Genomic DNA, 18,079 nt, shown 5'->3' on the forward strand with positions numbered 1-18,079 from the left:
ACAGAAAAATTGTATTAAGACACAGATAATGACTCGAGTCAGCAGGGATGTCCCAAAGTGATATTATCTTATTTCTTAAAAACTTGAGGTTTCTGTGTATCTGCGCATGTGTGTCTGCATGAAGGAGAAGAAATGTGTTTTGTGTGGAAACACAGGTAGTAATTTATCCCGACAAGGACAAGCTGTGTTAATGTCTTTGTGCTCAAGAGCTGTACATCCAGCTGAGACTGTGATACAGCGCAGATGTGAAGTGCGTTATCCTCCGCCATTCATCCATCGGAGGTTACTATCTGGAAGACTGGAGAAAAGGTGTGCGTGTCTTTGTAGAGCATCTGTGATTTCAAGATGTGTCTCCAAACAGACGCAATGCTTGAATCTGAGTAAAAGGGACTTGGGGAAATATGTGATGAGAAAATACAAGCAGAAAAGAATAGAGAGACAGAGATAGAGAAGGGGAGGCGAATATGCTCTAAAATTATATGCAGAATGTGAGAGACATGTGAGAGTGAGATTTTTATTCTAGGCTACACATCGTTAATCATGCTTGGAGCAGGCTATTATACAGTAAATGTTTGAGCTCAGATAATGGGAAGAAAAAAGATCATTATTTAAAAGTAAACTTTTTTTATTCAGATTTGATGCATTTGGTGGTGTGTTCTTTATGCTATGACAGTTTTTCTAAAATTAGATTTAAAAAATCGCAATATATTGCTTTGCTTACAATATCGCAAAATATCGTAATATATTGAATCGCAACTCCTGTATCATGATATGGTTCGTATCGCCAGATTCTCTCCAATACACAGCCCTACTACCGTCATAAAAAGATATGCTCCGTTGCAGTCAGCGCTCGGTTCAGTTTGTCATTTACTAAGTGTAGTTATACATAAATATATACATATATACACACATATATTCATACCATTGTCTTACCTAGGTGCAAATCAAGAGAGGAGCAATTGGAAATGCGATTCAACACTGGATATTTTTCATTGGTGTCAGTGTTTTTTGCATCTGTTGAAGTAGAAAGCTGTGGAGGTGCCAGAGCTGACAGCAGTTCTCCAGATCAGTAGGAACTTGACTGCTCCTGAACTCCTGTATTCTACCAAAATGAAATATCCCAGTAATTATTAACTTGGCAGCAGTATTAGCGCCGCGGTGTGAATAGACCCTCATTAACCTCCACTGGGCTTTATATCAGATTCAAACTCCAACTGCTTTTCACTCGAGAGTGTGACCATGGTCCTGTAGTATATCAATTGTAAAAGAATGGCCTCTGAAAAATGCATGAGTGCCTGTCTTTTTCCTATTTGGAAGCTAGAAAGCCATCAGCCTTTCACCAGCTTGCGCAGTGATCTGTGAAGCAGATTTTAACTCGATTAGACTGTTCAGACTTTGAAGTTTGCACAAAAGTAAAGAATGACAGATAGAACAGAGGAGTAAAGGAGAGAGAGAGAGAGAGAGAGAGAGAGAGAGAGAGAGAGAGAGAGAGAGAGAGAGAGAGAGAGAGAGAGAGAGAGAGAGAGAGAGAGAGAGAGAGAGAGAGAGAGAGAGAGAGAGAGAGAGAGAGAGAGAGATGGAGAATTCACTGTAACAGCTGCATCATATCATGTCCTCTGTGAGGCAGCTGGCATTAGAGTTTCTGAGGAGGGAGAGATTTGTAAAACATGGACATTACAACAATGGCTGGAGCATAATCTGCTCAATCCCATTACTGGCTAGAACCATCCACAGAGACAGACACACATACACACACACACATAGATGGAAGGAGGAAATCTGTCACTGTGTATCACACAGAGAGATAGAGATGTGGGAGGGAGAATGGATGGGAGGAAGGAAGACATGCTGGAGAGAGAGAGAGAGAAAGAGAGAGAGTGTAGCAGAGATGAAGGGGAGTGTGTGTATTTGTATGTGTGTACAGTATGCTTGAGAATGCAATATAACTTCTTCAACCTTCGCTGCATAATGCGACAACATGGCAAGGTGTCAGGTGGGACAAGTCAGTTCAACGAAGACGGTATTGTGCACAATATTGCCTTGGACTGTGGAAGTGTAGAGCCACTGGCTGAGAAGCTGAAACTGTGGTTTGGCATTCACTAGCATTGCTAAATGGCCTTAACCATTGCAAAATGTGCAGATGTTAAGATCATTAAACCACAAAATTACAATCACATTTCCACTTATTCATTTTTAAAGGGATGATTTGCTTTCTAAGAAATGTTACTACTTCCCTATTTATCCTCAGGCAGAAAAACTAATTTTGGTTTGGGTTAGCTCACCTTTCTTAGCACAACAAACATTATATATATTTGTTCAACACTATTGTATATACTGTATATTAGCTCAATTGATGGACGCTTATGAATAAATAGGTAAATTAATATGTTGTTTTCATAAGTATGCGCATGATCCTAACAATCACAAGCACATTATTGCATTATTGTGAGCTCCGTGGTTGGTGGTCTTTTCTTGTGTTGAGATGAGCCTCTCTAGCAGTACTTCTTCCCAGGATTTGAGCAAACTCCACTATCTCTAAACCCAGACCCAAACATTACCAATTAATTTGGCGACGGTTAAGGGTCTACAGCAGGGTGTGTATGCCGCCTAAGGGCTGGGTTACACTGGAAAAGAAGAGGGTCTTTCAACGTGTTGTCTGAACTCATCAGAAATCAGAAGTGTTTACATATTACATTAGTCTAAAGGTCCAGTGTGTAACACTTAGGGGGACGTATTGGCAGAAATGGAATATAATATTAATAAGTATGTTTTCTTTAGTGTAGAATCACCAGAAAATAAGAATCGTTGTGTTTTTGTTACCTTAGAATAAGCCGTTTATATCTACATAGGGAGCCATGTTTCTACAGTAGCCCAGAACGGTCAACCCTTTTCCTGCTTGGGCTGGAATTGATAACGTTACTCGCTCCCGTTGCCGCCGCTCTCTCTCTCTTGCTTCACCACTCAGTTCCCACGTAGACACACACTCTGAGTACTGGCTCTACTCCAAATGACTTACGCTTCTCTACAACTGGCTCTAGAGAGGGTCATTCACGTTTTCACGTCGGCCACCGTAGCTCTCCTACACGCTTGGCACACTGGAGAGGCTTCAGTTGGTTGCAATCTGCAACCTCACCGCCAGATACTACGCACAAACTAAATATTTTCAGACAGTGTCTCCTGGAAGGCATTCATGGTGTTGCACTTGGATGTTCTCATGAAGTGACAGAAAATAGTTGAATGAAAAAAGAAAGCTTCAAACTCTAGCTCCTCTCTCACCTCCGCACAGATGGCCAATCATGCCGTGAAGTGGGTGTGCATGTTGGTTTTAGAAAGTTACAGAAATTGCGAGAAAAGGCTACTAAATTGTAGTTCAGTTAGACTGACAACCCATCTCTAGAGACATTGAACAGTCAATTTCCTTCCCTTTGAACAAAGCTGCTACTTCGACCCATGAATCTAAGTAACCTCAACTCACTGTTCAGTATACTTTAAGGCTGCATCAAGGACAAAAAGACATTGAATAATGTGTCTCGGTAAATAGTCTTGGCAAATAGCAAAAATCGCTATAAAACTGCAGATTTTAAACACTTTTACTGACTCGATATGTGGCAGTACAGTATAGTATGGTTTCTAGCTTTTATAAGGCTGTGTTTCATTATTCTGTGGCCTGTAGATGGAAATGCATCTCTTTCAGCATAACAGGATTACCAACTAGTAAGAGGGTCAGAAGTTGTGCGTTAAAGCATCCCCTCAGGAATATTGGAGTGTTGATAAGCTAGGCTAAGAGAAAATTGAAATGATCTCAGACAGGCTAAGCTGTTGATAGAGTCAGTAGCTCAGAGGAATGAGCTATTATGCAGACTCTTGAAGATTGTGGATCCAATCATCAATCTGGAATATCTTCTTTTTTTCCTTTAGCGAGCCAGCATCCACATGAAAACAACTCTGAGAATGCGCTTAAAAGCTGCTCTCAGATTTACATTATTGCTGTAGGCAGATACAATAAGTTGTTGAGGTTACAGCTTTGATACCCGACTTTATGTTTAATAAAGGAGAGCCAGCATCTAGAGAGAAAATTGGAAAGCTGTTGTGGAATAAGTCCACGAGCAGTGAAACTCAGTGTCTCATTTAATCACAGATGTTAATAGTGCTGAGCTTTACCGTTCACCGCCTTATTAGCAGAGGCGCTCGCAACAACATGGAGCATGTTCTTGGGTGGGGGTGGTGGGGGTCTACTTTTGTTGTCTGTTTGTCATCTTATTTATAGGAATATTCATCCTTCTCATAACAAAGATTTATAACCACATGGGATGTTGCAGAAAGAGGAACCAAGACTTTGTGTTTCACAAGAATCAGTTCATCCTGTGGATCTTCCTATATTCTTCTCTTTGAGACTTTTGTCAGATTATATACGAGATTCACAAAGAGGTGACCTTGTGTTACTGAGTGGGAGCGAAGGGATAAACTTTAGACCTTGTGCACAACAAATAAAATCTCATCCTAATGGGCTTTCTGCAAGTGATGACTGCACAGTGCAGGCAAAGGTTTGCTATCAAACCTCTTTAAAAACAGTTCACCGTTCACCTTTCTCTCCCCTTTGCCGCATTATGAACTTCATGACTCCCACTGCCTATCCTGCATTCTGTAAAGGGATGTTAAAGCTTTAATACCTAAACTTTTCTTAAATAAAGTGTAGCCTCTGTCCTGATTTCATAAGCTTCAGCAAGACCTAACTTCTCCTACATTGCACTCGTAAAAAAAAATAATACATAATTTTTGAGTGAAGTTTGGACAACACGTCTGGTATTGAACTTGAATTTTGAAGTTCTGTCCAAATTCTCCAACTCTGTTTTCTCTTCATTTGTCTGATATTAGAATTAATTCTATTTCTTCATACGATACATGTTCCTCCTTTTTTCTTTAAACATAACAGACACCATCAATAAGAGAAATCAAACAGAATTAGAGAAATTATAGGGCCGCAGAAAGTTTCCTACCTCCAAATAAATCACGGAAATATGAAGTTGATTTTTCAAGTCACCGCACAATATGAACAGCAGTAGTGGTCAACGCACTCTCCAGTCATTTATGATATTGTTGGGCTTTTTTGCCCTGAGTTGAGCCTTTTTCCTCTACTTCACTCAGATCTGCAAACACCTTACCTCCTTTAACCTAAACAAAACAATTTGACTTGTGAAGCTTGTTTGAGGCAGTGAACTGTCGGAGAGAAAGTGCTTGATGTTTCACTCAGTCCTTTAACCTCAAAGATATGTGCTCACCTGCCTGACCTGAATTTGCCATTTGATGCCTCCTGCTGTGCTGAGGGATAAAAAATTTTAAGGTTATGGCTTTTTCTTTGCAGTGCCAGGTCGCTGTGTTTTCAAATCTTCTGTATAGACAGACAGATGGTTTATTTCATGCTCTCTTGTAGCTGCAGTCATGATTCTTCAACTATACACCTTCATTAATGGCACTACATCTGGATCGTAACTAAAGGACTTTTTTAGCCATGTTAGCAGCATGACTCTAAAGCCTCGGTTATACTCCCAAACGGACACGCACACAGCTGCGGACACTACGGACGCATAATAGTTCTGTTTATACTGTTCGCTTAGAAGATGAATTCCACACATGCACGTAGATAGCTAAACTACCACTGTGCGAACAGTCCGCACGGCCACATTTTCTAAGTGATGGGTGTAGTGACAGACATTGCTCGATATTGCAGTGCACCTGACCATTCTAGTTTCACTCAACACCACACCTGCTCCTACACCCAACTAGGTTAACTAGATTAGGTGAATGCAAGTTAGACAGGCAGGTACATGTCTGAGGTACTGGTGCTCATGATTTTTGTTATGCTTCACCACGCAAGTTTAATTTCTTGAATGCGCACATGAACACGCGTGACGCGATTATCTATTCCGAACTGCAGCTTATAAACACCGTTGCCCGTTGGCGTTTATCAAACGTAATAAAAAGTTGTATTTCACTCTCAATTTTGTCAGGCACAAAGTCGCAAAACACAAGGGGCTAGCAGGCAGGGATGTACCGATCCGACTTTTTCAGTCCCGATACTTATAGCGATACCTGGGCTTTGGGTATCGGCATATACCGAGTACCGATCCGATACTAGTGTTTAATTAATAAGCTGTATGCCTCACTGCGTTGAAGTGACTTGGATCATTCTTCTATGTGTAAGGCAACATCAGGCTTGACTTAAACATTGTTTTCCTAACTTTGTAAAACAAGATGTAACAAATAAATACATAGATACAAATTTAGTGAATTATTATTTATTATTAAAATAATAAAATCGTACACCAACAACTTCAATTCAACAATTCAGAAGGTTAACCTTTTTATTGCAGCAACAAATTATTCAAAACTTAAACAGGAATTAAAATGTCACTATATAATGTATATAGTATATAAACATAGAATTTTATTTAATAGATATGCTCCATTGTCACCGATATCCCATCCAGCTATTTGAGACAGTATCGGCACAATATCCGATCCGGTGTCTGTGCATCGCTAGACTAGAGAGATGCACTGTAAGCTAGCACATCAACTTTACGTTACTGTTATTTGCTGACACCAACTTGGAGAGGAGAGAACACAAGTTTACCTGATTGCTGTACCCGCAATTCACTCTTGTGTTGTTTTTTTGTTCTTTCTCTTTTCGTGACCAGAAGGATAGTTCCGCTTCATCCTCTCATCGAAGTTGTAAACATTGACACTCCTTTTGATAGGAGGGGGAGGCGGGGCCCTTGTGTAATTTGCTTTGGCCTATGCAACTTGCGTCGTGAGCGTATATCTGTTTCTTTTGGGACGTGTCAAGCGCCTAATCAGGTGCTTAGTTTGCCTATGCGTCGGGCCGTCTCTGATTAGTGAACTCCTCACACGCCCGCTCTCTTTATGGACAATATCAGCTATGATGCTTCCCCTCCGTCTAATGGTATTCTATGAAAGTTATGGGTTTTTCTCCAGACAAGTCCCCAGCCTCCAATAAAACTCCTGACCAAGCAAGACCTAATTACACTGTAGTCGCTGCTCTGCTTCCTCTAGAGACGCTGCAGAGAAGCTATCGTGCTGTTTAGTCTGCGTGTGTGTGTTAGTGTGAGAAGACAATTCAGTGTGTTGTATGTGCACCTTAATGTTAATGACTATTCATAGGCTTGTGTGTGAAGTTAGATTTATATGTCTGTAGCTTTACATTCTGTCAGTTTGTTTGCTTGTGCATGACAAACTATGAATCCATCATAAAAAAAGCTTCCTATTTTAGTTACTGTGAGTCAGCAAAAACATAAAAGTGTGTGTCTATGGCTCCTCCTCTGTTTTCCTGTCTAAATTTTCTTCCCATTATCTGGGCTATATTCACTACAGTCTGGTCCCACTGTGATTAATGATGTCTGGGTCAGATTAAATATCAGACCCAAACACTGACAGCTTAACTTCTTCCTCTTTTGACCTCTCTATCGCAACACTTTTGTTCGCTTCTCAATCTGCTGCTCTGTTCTTGTTAAGCTTCCTCTCTTCCTTCATATATCAATTTAAATTCCTCAAATAATCTTCTTTTTTTTAGTCACTTTAATCACTTTACTTTCATTGTCCCTTCATCGCTGTCCCTCTCACCATTTCCCCTTTTGCCCATCCTCTTCTATCTTGTCTATCTTTACTGACTCTTGTTTATCTCTCTGTCCTTCCTCTCTATCTCAGTCTATCTCTTTCTCCATCTCTATGTCCACATGGGTCTCCTTTCATCTCGCTGCGTCTATTTCTTCTCTCCTCTCCTCCTTTTTCCATCCCCTCCGTTCTCTAATTGACCAAAGCTGAGGAAAAATCCATTACACCATGGCAGACTTTCTGGAAGATGAATAGCTTAGGCTAAAATGTCAAAGCCAGTGTTGTGCATGTAATCGTCATCATGCCATCCTTTATACCATTACAGGCTGACTCATATTCGCCTGATGCAGGAGTTCAAATAGTTGAGTTGTTTTACCACACCTCAAAGTGACTAGTGAATTTCAAAGTAGGAAGAATATAATTTAAAGGGAAGTATGAGGCAGTTTGCAAGTGCAAACATATATGTTTGTATCTTAGTGTGTGTCACAGGGCCTTTGAATTCACAGCATCTAATGTATTTACAGGGTTTATATAAGGTCTCTGTAAGTGGTTGCAAATGAAGCTGTTGCACTTCTTAGTGTTTTTTTCCTAGGAGGTTAAAATGTTTCTGGAGTTAGTATAAAATACCTGTTTAATAAAGGTAACCAAGCAATACAAAATGTCCAATGAAATTTGTAAAACTGCTGGCAGTTACATTTATTTTCCTTTCAGGCGGCTGCAGTACTGTGTATGTGTTGTAGATGCCCCTACAGTTGCATCTACTCTTGTTAGTATGCCTACTGCCTAAAATATAAACATCTGTGATAATAGTCAGAATGAGTGAATAAAAAAACAGCTAATACGTTTTTTTCTCTGATAAACTGTCAGAAACAATGCGTTTACATGCTTTTCATAACAGGCATAGTGTCTTAAAGTGTAAATAGGCTCCATATAGTAACGAACAGAAAGACGTTTCCATCGTGAAACTCGCAAACACAGAATGTAGAAATAGTGAATCAAGTGTGTTGTGGTTAGGCTGCAGGATCAGTGATTTTCTTTACACAGTGTTCTGGAAGGAAATTCCAGCTGCATGGATCCAGCCCTAAAAGGTTCACCTTCAGTACATGTAGTGGTATAAGTCCTAAAGCCTAAATGACAATAAGTCCCTTGTTGGTGTCTTCCAAAATAACTTGCGTGAGAAAAAGGTTCCATTTTGACCAAATCGTAGTTTGATGAAATAATCTTGACATAAGTTCCACTTTTAAGGTTTTTAGCAGTTGTGGTGCTAATTTTGAAATTCAGAGCATATCTATTGACTCCATACCTTTCTTAACATGGCGACATCTGAGCCGGTGGCTTGTGGCTTGCAGCTAACAGTGCTAACAGTGCAAACAACCGTAATAGTGCAGACAGAGCTAACAATGTTTACCTGAGGGGGAACGCCTTCCGTGACGACCCATGGCGTTATTAGCTTTAACCGGCGTATGAGTGCAGTGCAGAGCGGCGGCTGTGAGTTAGCCAGTGGGGCACACTCACATGAACATGCAATAAACGCACGCGCAGCCGGCCCGGCTATGTAAAAACACAGAGAAGCTTCGATTACAACACACACAGAAGGAGAGTGATTTCATTCTGTGCTCAGGTAGACATTACACCTCTATATATTTACATAGCAAATAGTTGTTTGATGCTATATTAATGCTCTGAATATCGTATAGAGAACCTTTAAGATAAGGGGGATATTTTGGTCATCATTAAAGTGGCAGTAGGCAGTATGTTTTTGGCATCATTGGGCAAAGATTCCACAATAAGCTTTCTGCATATTGTAATTCAAGTGTTCTGAGAGATAACTAGACTTTTGCACCTCCTCATGGCTCTGTTTTCAGGCTTTAAAAAATTCTAGCCTGTGACGGGAGACTTTGACCAATCACAGGTAATTTCATTGAGAGAGCGTTCCTATTGGCTGTGCTCCGGTCATGTAACCGGAACTTGCCGTTCCTTCACCAGATTTCACAATGGCGGCAGCGTCACAAACTTTCTCATTTTACAGTTAAACCGTACACTACAAGATGATTCTGAAAACATTTGAGGCGAGAAATAGGCATTATAGTAACATAATAATGATTCATATTTGATCAGCGCTGCCTAGTTTGACTGTTTGGTATGAGTTTGCGAGTGATTGACAGCCGGCTCTCATAGACTGCAGCTGGACAGTGGACCTCAGATCAGCTCTGACTCCTGGTTCATGTACTACTGCCAGGATATAGCGACCGTTTTATAAAAATAACTTTTTTTAATCGTATTTGCGCCTATCTTGCCTACTTCATCTTTAAGAAAAAGAAAAAGAAAATCCCAGTTACAAGAAACCATGTATTTCTGTGTCCAAGTCACACACTCTGTTGACCCCTTCACCCCGACATCCTCTGTAAGACATTTTTTTGACAGTATAACAACATCATGCTGCTTCTTCTCTACTTAGAGTGGACAGTAAATACTCACAACTGCAAGAAGTTACTTGTCAGGAAAGTGTCGAAATAGGTTGTTTGAACAAATAGCAGTAGGTACGACTGTCTTGTATAAACACAGAAAAAAAAAATTGACCCATGATGTCCTGAACATTAACCCCTGAATTTCACCACCCTAACCTTAATGAGTAGTAACTCCAGCTTGCGGGGACCTTTCATAAGATGATCACCATTTACTCTGCCTCTAGTATGGAACCATTTCACTGCTTGGTAGTAGTTTTTATTACAGCTTTGTATGTGTGTCCTGCATGCCAGATCGCATCAATGAACCACCCACACTGCAGGCAGAGCGAGCTCGGAGTATGAGACCACGCTTCGCTTCCAACACATTTATAATTCAACATACTGTCACAGCTCTACTCATCTCTCTCCTTCTCTCTTTCCCACTACCATCCTCTCTTATCTCCCCTTCTCTCATCTGTATCTCTTTCTACCCCCTGTCTTCTTCTTCACGCCCTCTCTCTTTCCAACAACCATACTTCTCACCCTTCGCACCCTTTCTCATCTCCTTCTGCTCTCCCTTTTTCATCCCATCTCAACCTTTCTCTTATTTTCTCCTGCTCTTCTCCCACCTCTTGATAATATTACTTCCTGGAGCAAGGGATGGCATTAGCAGTCCATATGCTTCGGCATCACCATGCAATATGTTGGCACATGACAAGATTGTGAGAGCGTGTGAGCATCAATACCATTCACCAGCCAACCGTGACAAGCAGACATCCATTGATAACCACACTGGTTACTATTGCCTTTATCCCCTCTTACATGACTCCTTGTACCCTTTTTCTTATAGTGCTTCCTGCATCAAACCATTGTGACCTGTGACAATAGCAAAATTCACATGTGTTATTGATTAGCCCAAAGGAACATAGTGTTCTCAAGGGATGTTTACTCTTCCCTTGTTTCCTCTGTTCCCATGCAGTCTACCTCCCACTCGCACTCACTGGCTGTCTTCTTTTCAGCCTCAATGTATCATTTCCCCTCATTGTTCTTGTCATTGTCTTATTGTTTTATCTTTCTTCAATATTTTTGTGTCATTCAGTTTTTAATTCCCGCTGTCTTTCTTTGTTGTTTGCTTGCATTGATATTTCCCTTTCTTGTCTTTTTTCTGCGCTTTCATCCTCCTCTGCAATATTCTATCTCTCTTTCCCTCACCAGCTTGCTTTCTCCCGCTGAGTTTCATATCCTGTCATTTTCTTATTGTCAGCGTATGTCTGCCATATTTTGATATGACTGTCGACAGTTTGTATTCAATATACAGTATGATGCTCCTCAGCCGACATATATACAGTATTTGAGGGAAGCCACAAAACTTCCCTTAGCAGAACTTTTAATCGGAAAATGAATATCACTATGAAAACATGAACAAATGTCTGACAAGTTAAGACCAATCGCTAATGTATTAGGCACTTAAAGCGTCTAATGTACCCAGGAAATACAACACACTTTAATCCAAAGGAAATACAGTGTGCTTTAGAGAAAAAACATTAAAAGTATATAAACACGTACAGTATACAGAAGTACAATTAAATCCAATTAAAAGCACAACAAAACATAATTAATCAAATGGAGAAATGCAGTGTTTTTAATGTACTTTTAATTTATGTTAATGTAAGAGCACATCTAATGCAATCTCTAAACCTCCAAACATAGAGATTTGGGTAATTGGAAGCCATCGTACTCTCAGGGAGCTTTCACAAGCCATAGTCCGTTTGGCTGATCTGAATCAGAATGAAATTGATACTTTTGGTTTGTTTTCTATTAAATCCAGTTCGGTTTCAGAGTGCACAAATTAAAGTGGACCAAATAAAAAACGAAGTTGCGTGAACGAAGGAGCAAACTTATCTTTTTCGTCTCGAGAGCTGCCACTATGCAGGGAATCCCTTCTCCTTCAGTTTATCTAGAATGACTTTATAAAAGTCACTATTTTTGTGGACTTAACATATTCTGTATGTTCTGTTTGTCCGAGATGTCAAGCAAACATCGGACTTCTGCAGAAGTCCAGGTCAGTCCTCTCCCACTCATGTTAGCCTGCCATTTACCTGTGTCCAGCTCAACAAATGCCCACACAGGTAGCCTGCGTTTCGGTTCGTTTGGAAACAGAGTGGTCTCGGACCGGTTGTTTTGGTCTGCACCAGAGAGCGATTACTGCTTTCACAACTGCCCAAAGAAACCGCACCAGAGTTACATTAGACAGACTAAATGTTGGCTTGTGAAAGTGCCCTCAAAGTACTCTAGCACTGACAGTACATTTATTTTAATTTGGCAACGCACCATCATAAGAGGGAGAAAGTTAGATGGAGGACATATTCAGAGGCCAAGTCCACACGTACAGGGGTATTTTTGTAAATGGAGCTTTTCCTCCTTTGTTCTCAAAGAAATCCTGTCCAAACAATCACGTTTTTTTAAAAATCCGTCCAGAAGAAGAAAAAGAAACCTTTATTTGTCATATACATACAGGTACATACATGAAATTTGATCTCTGCATTTAACCCATCCTAAGCATTTTAGGAGCATAGAAAAATCTACACTTAAAAAAATACCTGTGTACATGTGGACAAGGCCAAAGACTTCTTTTAAATCCATCCCACAAGGGTCTTGAAGTGTTTGGTGAGATTATTAACATGCCAAAACTACAGCAGCTTTTCTCAACAAAATGCAGTGAAGTTTTAAAATGATCTAGTGGTATAGTTTTCTAACAATGGTGTTAAGGCACCCTTAGCCTTGGGTAGGCTGTCTATAATTTCATTTGACTGAACTATTTCTGTCACCTGCACGACTCCTGATATTCTTTCTTTACGCCTCATTCGTTTCCAATTTTCACCTATTCCTGACATATCACATCCCTCTCTTTCTCTCTCTCTCTCTCTCTCTCTCTCTCTCAGAGAGCAAAGTGTTACAGATAAAGATTTGGAGTTGGGAATAACAAATATGAAAAAGGCGAGCAGTATCTTGCTATGTAAATATGCTACTATCAGCGACATGCAGCAATGCCACTGTTCATGGCTCCGAGCTTTCACAATCAGTTGGAGGAAGTCTGCTATTTCATGATATTATGGCTGCCAAAACCATATTAAATAATTTGTCCACTAATGACAACACATGGCAGGAATTTATCAATCAGGTCATTTAAATCTTTTAAAGACTAAATACTCCACGGATGAAAGGAAGTATGTGTTCGTTACATAAAAGTCCCCATCAATATATAATATAATATGACTAGGGCTGTCAATCGATCAAAATATTCATTTGCGATTAATCGCATGATTGTCCATAATTAATCGAGATTAATCTCAATTTAATCTCACATTTTTTTAAATATCCCTTAACAGTAAATTTGTCAAGTATTTAATACTCTTATCAACATTAGTGGAAAAATATGATTGCTTTATGCATGTATATATTTATTATTGGAAATAAGTATTGTCCAGAAACACTCACATTTAGCATGAAAAACTGCAGCCCAACAGGCAACAACAGCTGTCAGTGTGTCAGTGTGCTGACTTGACTATGACTTGCCCCAAACTGCATGTGATTATCATAAAGTGGGCATGTCTGTAAAGGAGAGACTCATGGGTACCCATAGAACCCATTTTCATTCAGACATCTTGAGGTCAGAGGTCATGGATCCCTTTGAAAATGGCCATGACAGTTTTTCCTCTCCAAAATTTAGAGCATTTAACCTTCTTCATGACAAGCTATGACGTGTTTGGTACCAATGGATTTTCTAGTTTCATATATTACCAGTATCTTCACTCTAGCTTTAAAACTGAGCTACAACCTCCAAAAGATCAATTGCGTTAATACGTTAAAGAAATTGGCGTTAAAACAAATTTGCGTTATCGCGTTACCTTCGACAGCCCTACATATGACGATTTCCAGTCATCGCGGTTATAGGATATCTACTGTATGAGTACGAAGTCAGTACTTGTAGATATCCCTATCGACATTTAATCAAGCTATCGTTAACAGGCACTTAAAGTGCAGCAGTAGTAGAGAATCTCCTCATAACTGAAACTACTAAAAGCTCATTTCAGGCTGCAGTCTGTCTCAAAGTCATTTATTACAGATGTTAACATATAAATTGATTATAATATAGAATAATAACAATCCGGAGCTAATTATCTTTACTCGAGCTTGCGGAGGTGGAGTGAGTTTGCATTTAAAACTCCTGTCACAGACAAGCTGTCATAAGTCTGTATGAGACTGAGAGCAAGGGAGGGAGACAAAGAGAGAGAGTACTGGTTGGTGTTGGGACACATGCCCACAGAGCTGAGGCTGACTTCTAATTCTGAATGGAAAAAAAATATTCTTCCTTCTAACCCTCAGTGCTCAGGAGCCACAGGGACATGACTGACCTTTGCGCACAAACACACAAATGCAGTCGTGCACATACACACACACACACACACACACACACCCACCAACACACACACACAATGCCTGTAGCTCTGGGAATCCACATTGAGTCATCTCCCATCTGAGCTCCACAAGAGTCGTTCACTACAGAGGGAGCGCTAATGAGAGGACAAGAGAGAGAGAGAGAGATGGGGGGAAGGTTGTGGGTAGGCAGAGAGGAGAAGAAAAGTCAAAAGTATTTAACCATGCATAAAGATTAGGGGTGTTATGGTTCTCCAAATCCATGATTCGATTTGAATTCAGATTTTATGGTCACGATTCAGTTAAATTTTCGATTTAAACATGCCATTGTTAGACTATGGAGTCTTGATTCATAAAGATCAACAGATCATTGGTTTTATGCCCCCTTTAATGCCACTTTCAAATTCTTTAAAAAGAGAACTGAACTCCCCTTTCATTTCAGAAAGTGTTTCAAAAATTAGACTACGACAGTGTACAATATAAAAAGCTGCATCTTTTCAATACCAGTATATGTGTGACCCACCTCAGTACATAATCATTACAAAAACACAAGATAAATCCCTCTGCAGTGCATTAACCTACAAAAATATGGTTTTGTTGTAATTTACTGTCGTGCTTGTTTTTCTCCTCTTTTCTTCTTCTCTCTTGTCTGATCGCTGTGCGCCACCCATGGGTGTCCCCGAGGGTGGAGGCGGAGATTTGGAGATGGCACTAGGCAGCCCTGCAAGCTTGTTGCTCTCGCTACCAATATCAGCTGCTCTGAAAAAATTTGCATGTAGGCTGAAATTCAACCGTGGTGGTGTTATGTCGGGAGATGCAGTGACTTAACGTTAAACCAAGTAAGAGTAGAAGAGCTATGAGTAAGGAAAAGTAACTAACTAACTAAAGTCCATAGGCCAATTCATGCTGTGTAAAATGCCATAGGCATATGCAGGAAGTGCCCTGAGTATCGTAGCGACAGGGACGGCCCACATATCTAATCATGCCTGCCTATTCCCGAGTGCTGGATTGAGTAGTTTAAGTTTGCTGTTTTATGTTCCAAAATGCAAATGTTGCTTTTGTTAGTGTTCGTAATGTAATGTGTCTGTTCAGAACATGGTGGCTTATGTTGGTTATTTGGATTTTTGTGCTGGTTCATAGTTCAAACTGTGAGTGAGGTGGATGTACATTTATTGAGTCCAGTTGTATTTTCCTTCAGACACATGCAAGTAGGCGGGGCGGAGAAAAAAATGTAATCGTCGATTGTGCTTTTGATTTCGATGGTGGAAATCGGAAGCTAATTTTGATTGATTTAATGATTTAGAATCAAAATCGCAACACCCCCAGTAAAGATGGAGAAATACATTGAGAGGAATGAGAGAAATAGTGGATGTGAATGAATGGTTCTTTTGCTGAATAATGATCAGATCTGAATAGTGATGAGGTCATGACGGCTGCTCTGAACAAAATATTCTACATGTGCACTTTGACATGTACATCCTAGGGCTCTGTGATGTGGACCAAAAAATCATATCTCGGTATTATTAAGCTGAATAGTGATACATGATATATATCTTGGTCAAGTCAACGCCGCATGCAAGATGTCACAAGTAGGGATGTAAATCACCAGTTTCATCACGATACGATATTATATCGATTCTTTGGACATCTGCCATGATACGATTGCTATTCAATTCAGCGGCCTGCGATCGATATGAGATGATATCATATGCCCATTTAACACAATCGGCTACATTTCTATCAGCTCACAAAAAGCAACTATAATATGATTTGAAAAGGTAATTACTGGGCTCTTCCAGACTTTGAAATGAAAAACAATCTATTCTTTTTAATAAAAGCAATGAAAATAGACCTCCTGTTGGAGGTCTGGTTGCTGGTCAATGATGGTAGGTGGCTTTTCAATAAAATGAGAGTAGCTGGTCCACCTTACCACCCACCTTAAGTGAGCCTGAGCTGAAGTTGTTGCTAACTTCATCCCCCTTCACTTTAACCGGCAGGTAGGAAACAAGACACAGGACCCTTGGCATTGCTCGTTCATGCCGCTCGTTTCTTCGTCATGATTTCACATCAGCGCATATCAGTGTGGCCGTCCTTGCGTAAAGCGTAACCAAAGCGCAGCTAGCACTGTTTGGATGTTTGGGTGTGAGGTGTGCTTGGATGGAAAAGGTGAAACAAGCGTGCCATGGGAATTTCAAATTAAAGGCGCATCTTAAAAATTATGATATGTATCGATGTTTTCACTTTGCATCGATGATATTGCATTGTTGATCATTCAATCGATATATCGATCCAGATTGGTGGATCGTTAAACCCCTAGTCACTAGCACTTTTATTAAAACAGATATCATATGACATGGTTAACCTGTTTGAGACAAATAATGCGGGGAGGGGGTGTGTGTGTATTTGTAATGTATCTATTCCTCATTTCTAATTTACTTTTGCTTGACTCATTATGATGTCTAGGGTGTGTAATATTAGTGGTAAAATTGAAAGGACCAAGTGGCAAGCTAGCTCACCTGAAAACCCTGGTAGCTAAACACACTGAGCTAGTTACCTAGCTGCAGCTAACTTTGGCCATATAACTAGACTAGTGCAGGTATTGTTGATTATCCACACTGCTGTAGCACCCATGTCTATGTATGAAAAAACATTATTTATTGTTGTAATCAGTTATACATTTGACTCATCCGATTACCTTTTATTGCCTTTTGTCAGTTTCGAGGCTCCATATGACTGTGCATTGTAGGCTACTCTGGAGTCAAGAAGCACACGCACTCAAACACACACATCAGTATGCTATGTCACCAGGAGTAGCAGAGGGGAATTCATTGCCCTTGGCAGATTGTGTAAACAGTCTTCGCAGACAATAAAACATTTGATTAATTGAATTCTGCCACCATTTTGCCACCACAACAAGGAAAATGTGGGTGATTGTCACACATTGCACATATCAGCAGTGGGAGGCCTGGAGTTTCTCATCCTTGCATACTGAAATTTAAGATTGATTAAACCAATTTTGTACGATCTATCATCTGTATTTAAATATTATTTTTTCCGGAGTCACCAACACAAAGATAACACAACATACACAAAAAAATGCACATGGTTTATGAGAATGATTTTGATACCATGAGGTTAAGGAGTCTGTTGCCTCCAGTGGGTGTCTTTTTGAAGCAACTGTTGAGAAATAAAGACTACTCCATTTTTAGATAATACTCACACAGCACAAACCATGACCCTGAAATAGCCGAAAATAAATCAAATTAGTCATAGCAAAAAAATACATTATTTCTCTGCGATGCTCTCTCATATTCTTTTACTTGAATTCTCTCTCATAGTCACAGCACATTCAAAGTCCGGTTTAAGTTGGTATCTGTGATAACATTGAGCTCTTTCTTTACTTCCAAGAAATAAGAGAAAACGGGGACAGAAAAAGTTAAGGAATAATAGAGGGAAGCTTTGGGAGTAGAAAAATAAATCGTCTTTAGGTCACCCAGAGGTGGGAAACTGTCTTCTCTAATGCACTTTCCATTTGTCAGAGTATCAGTCAGACGCACACACTGAGA

Source organism: Sebastes fasciatus, chromosome 23 (genome assembly GCF_043250625.1).
Source record: "Sebastes fasciatus isolate fSebFas1 chromosome 23, fSebFas1.pri, whole genome shotgun sequence".
Taxonomy (NCBI): domain Eukaryota; kingdom Metazoa; phylum Chordata; class Actinopteri; order Perciformes; family Sebastidae; genus Sebastes; species Sebastes fasciatus.